The sequence below is a fragment of the Triturus cristatus genome, chromosome 3_2 (assembly GCF_964204655.1).
Source record: "Triturus cristatus chromosome 3_2, aTriCri1.1, whole genome shotgun sequence".
Taxonomy (NCBI): Eukaryota; Metazoa; Chordata; class Amphibia; order Caudata; family Salamandridae; genus Triturus; species Triturus cristatus.
In genome coordinates, this window is record NC_140584.1 from 926,861,112 (window position 1) to 926,866,058 (window position 4,947).

Consider the following 4,947-nt stretch of genomic DNA (forward strand, 5'->3'; position numbering starts at 1 on the left):
ATTACGCATTATAGCATTAATACATGACTATACCATAAACTCTTGGTCTGCACGCTGTATTTAATGTTGGGTGAACAGACATGAACCTTAGACAAGTGGCGGATCGGTCCTCGGGCTCAGCCTCAGCGACACTTGCAGGGCTGTGTGTGGGTGGCGTGAACTGGACGCCACCCACATACTTTGAGCATTTGAGTGACAATGCCAGACTGATATATTTTTTATTCAATACTTAGGGGCATATTCTCAAGAAGCTATCGCCGAGTTAAAGGCACTTTAGCGCAGCCAAAGTCACAATAAATCCATCGCCCCATTCACAAGCCGGTGCAAACTGCCGATACCACCAGTTTACCTGCGATAGCAACCTCCAAAAACATCGCCATGGATAAACCCGGCAACTATCGCTAATGAGATGCAGAGTAGTCGTTCCCGAGCAAAAAGCCGCGACAACACTACACCGAAACATTCTCAACGACCAGCCACATCAGGGATAAGACCACAAAACATGCGATAAGGCGTGATAGCAGCAGGAAACTAACACCTGCTCCGACCTGGTGCAAGTCGGACGACAACCGGCAACAGAAAAGGGACCCAGAGCACAGCCACACCTGAAGACCAAAACCAACAGACGCCATGGAGCCACTAATCATGCAGCTCGGAGCTCCAACAGGGAGACAACACCCCCCCGCCACAACACCCAGGACAGCCAACCCCTCCCCCTTGGACCACACCCCGGCCACCCCCCACCTCTCCCGGACCAAGAGAATGCACATCAACGTCACAAAATCATGCATAAAACCATTCGCCTGATGTCGCAGAAACACAACAACTAACAGCCATGTGAGTACAGAAAAAGCAGATTCAATCCTTCACCATTGAAAGTCCAAAGAAAACATCATAATCAAATATCATACCAAACAACTATTTGGTAGAGTCATGGCGGGTCATCCCAGGACAATCTGCAAGTCAATATCTCAGATAAGAAGGTGTGTCAGGCATTCATCAAAGGACAGAGAAAGAGAGAGAGACTGAACAAGGGCGCAAGGACAATCGTGCCTTTGGCACATACATGCCAACTGTTGCGTGTGCCTCGCAATTGGTGCATCCAAAATCTGAGGCCTGGCAACATATCCAGCGCGAAGGCCACATTACATTTCAGAAATGCAAGCAGTAGTCAGACTAAAATTAGGCATGAAAGCTCCTTTGTCTTGAAACACAAGGCGGAAGGACATCCGAACCTCTGACCTTGGTCTCCAATGCACACGGCACCCCCTGAGTTAGATACCATACCAGTCTCTGTCGACTCCCACACCACGAACTGCGCTAATGAAAGAGCGACTTGTCCACACCCCAAACACACTTGTCCCTGCTCGAGCTACACCTGCATGGCATGCCCCCAACATATCGGTACAAGAGACAACCCCTACGTCAAAACGTTGAACACACATACGACTCATTACTCCGAGCTGTGGCATATCATTCACAGAACTGCTGCCGGTCTGAGGAGTGCCTGTGGTACAAGACCAACAAACGCAATGGCAGGCAATCCTGAGCACATGCACAACCACACTCACGTGGAACAGTACCGTGCACGAATGCTGCATCTGTTGGGAGCTCTGCCAATGGCAGTCCTGCGAATCAGTTACCGTCTGAGTTTCAAGCTTGCATATGTCACATGCGTCCAGCCATGGTTCCAATGTCGATCATGCACATTCGAGTGGCCCATGGAGGTCTGCCTATCCAACACAACGGTAGCTGAACTGGATTACGACTTGTGTGTGCGACCCCTGTTGGCATACAAACAGGAGTGCAAACGGGATACCCGCGCATGGGATGCCTTGATGGTGTCTGTGCCGGCAGCAGTGGATGGGAGATTGTACAAGTCATCGTGTGCAGTGACCACATCGAGGCGCTCCCCTATCGGGCTGTGCTGCAGATTGGTGTAACTGCGTGGTTGGAGCACATCTGTCTGGACCAGTTAATGGATTGGCTCTCCCTCGTGTTCCTTGAATCCAAGAACGACGTACTTCTGTAACTGATTGCCTATGAAGCAGCGCTCGCATTCATGGACGAGTAACTACCTTCCTGCATACACAACTGATTGACACCCAGAGCACAGGTCCCAATACCGTGTTGCATCGTGGAGGATTGGTCCCATAAGCCAGTACAACAGTGGACTATTCTCCATTCGCACGAACTCAGAATACAGCCCCATGGACGGAGCTGCACAGAGTCGTTTGACAAAGTTCCCAAATCTGACATACTGCTGGAGGTAGACTACACACATGCCAATGTGGCAGTACATGTGACCTTGTTGTTCCCTTTCACCTGCTCAGTGTCAGCAGAGCACACAGTTGGCGCAGTCCGGTGGGAAAGCTCCATGCAGATCCCATGGGCTGTGAGTCGTGTCTCCAGACACGGGGCAATGAGTAGACCCAAACATCACATGACTCGACCAGCGAGGCAAGGCGGGCTGAGACGGTTGCCAACCGTAAGGATATGTGCACATGTTTGCCACCCCATTCCATGCACCTCGACACGTTCCCATTCTGTCTGTAAGTCTATTCAGCATTTGTCTGCCTGTTGGGGCCCATCACTTGCCCGTACTGACACGCACATGCTAATAAAGCCTACGCAACTTCACCAGTGTACAACTGTGATGAGTGTTGACTAGTTTGACAAATCGTGTGTGTCAATGAGCATTGTCCATACACAGGGAGGGACAGACTGCCTCTGGTACGTAGGTAATGAATCCCTATTGGCAGCTCCACCTCTGTGAGCCACACATTGTGTTTGGGATACTTGCTTGTAGACCTGTGCCATTATGTGCTTTCAGCAATGTGAGTATGGTGTCAAACTACTTGCCTTGTGGATCGATATGATCCATTGAAGAAAGACCTTGTACATACTGATGTGTGTGAGTACGTCATGCGAAGAGGAGATCCGTAGCCACATGCGATGGGGGACACTACTTCAGGTGGGCTACCGATTCTGACATTGACACACACAGCCCTATGTGATACATGGACGTGGGGCTATGTTGGGGAATGCAAGTTTGTTGTGCATGTGCAATTCATCCATACTTGTATAAGTGGGTGAACATAGACATGACACATCTGTGTGATTTGGAATGTTTTATTCACATTCTGGGGAGTCTCCGAGATGGAGGGGTACATGTCCAGTTCAAGCCAAGATTAAGTGGTTGCCCAGTGGTGGGCCAACCAGAGTCCTTGGGGGAATGCAAAGTTGATCTGAAGAGGAAGAGTACAGTCCTCAGACGGATTGCTGTGTCATTGGTACAAGGGCAAATATGGCAGTCCATGTCGGGGTCCAGGGGAATGTCAGAGTGTTCCGGGGGACAATTGGATGCGTTGTACCAGGGTATGATGAATGGGGCTGAACCATGAAGGGACTGGCCATGTGGCGGGTACGGTTGCTACTGCCTCCTTCCTCACACAGTTATTGTACTCCACATCTTACTCCTCTGAGAAGTCTTCTGTGTCTGGTGTGTCAAGTGTGTGCGGTGGTTTTATGGATGCATCACTGTGGGCCACTGACACAGCAGGGTACAAAGGTGATAGGGCTGCATCACTGTGTGCCACTGACACATCAGGGTGCGGAGGTGTAAGGGCTGCATTACTGTGTGCCACTGACACATCAGGGGGCGAAGATGTATGTGTCGAAGTTCCTGCAGCAGTCATCTGGTACAGGCTCTGTGGCAGCAATGGCAAGATGAGGATCTGCAAGGTCTGGAAGATCCCCGCTACATGTCGCTGGTGTTCAGCCGTGGCAGCCCTATTCCCAGCCTGCATCTGCTCCATGGTCTCCATTGTCCTCCGCATCTGTGCCAACTCTGTGCTGTCATCGCTGGAGCCTGTCTGACTAGGCAGCTCCTGTATCGGAGTGATGGCCACAGCGAGGTCAGCCAAGGATTGTCGTGAGCATGGTGCGGACAGGGGGTGTCCGTTAGGGACTGTACGTGGTCCCTGATGGGACCCAGACACCCACGTATGACATCAAGTTTGGCTGCCATGATGTCGAAACCCATCCGCAGCTGGTCAGCCAACTCCTCCTGGCACGCTAACACACGGTGTTGGAATTCCTAGTGTTGGTCGTGTGGGTCCCGTGGGGCAGCCGTGGTGGTGTGTGCTTCCTGCTGTGTGGGCTGTACAGGGGGTGGGGTCACCTCGATGCAGCTGAGCTGCATTGCTCCTGGGGGTGGGGTGCTGAGGCTGTCCACGAGCCGTTGGAGGGTATCTGGGCAGAAGTGCAGGGTGTCCTCTTCATCATCACTGTAGAGATGTGTGGTCTGCTCTGTAGGAGGTGTTGATTGTCCCTCTGCAATGTAAAGGGGATATGCAGGTTAACAGTGTGTTGCATGTATGTTGCCCATTGTACATGTTTACATACAGACTGCATGACAATGTACATTGTGACTGTTTTGGAGGAGCTGCCTATTTGATGGGAGAGAGTGGACATTTCGCCTACATGACGGATGTGAGGTTGTACTTGTACATCATCTCACAGTGTCATGCAATGCCAGATGTGATTGGCCAGTTTCTACGCACGAGCGGCAGCAGTTGTGTCCTCTGCCCTGTGGTTTAAGTATTGCACTTTGTACCACATTGTTGTTAATGTTGATGTGCTGTGATTGCTATGTGTGTATGCTGCATTGTTGGCGAGTCGGTCCTGCAGCTCTGATTTGACAGCACCTCATCCCTATGTGTTGATGTGCCTTTGACTTGTGTGCTTTTCGGGTGCTGTGATATTTGCGACTTGGGTCATTTGTGCTGTTGAACATATTTTTGTACTCTTGTGCATTGTTTGTCTGCAGATGTGTTTTGACGTCATGGGTTGTAAGTGCACGTGGATGTGTCAGAGTGTGATCTGCTCCTTTACGGATGTGGTCCACACTCAGCCAGCTCTAAGTCGTCTCATGCACCATGTCAT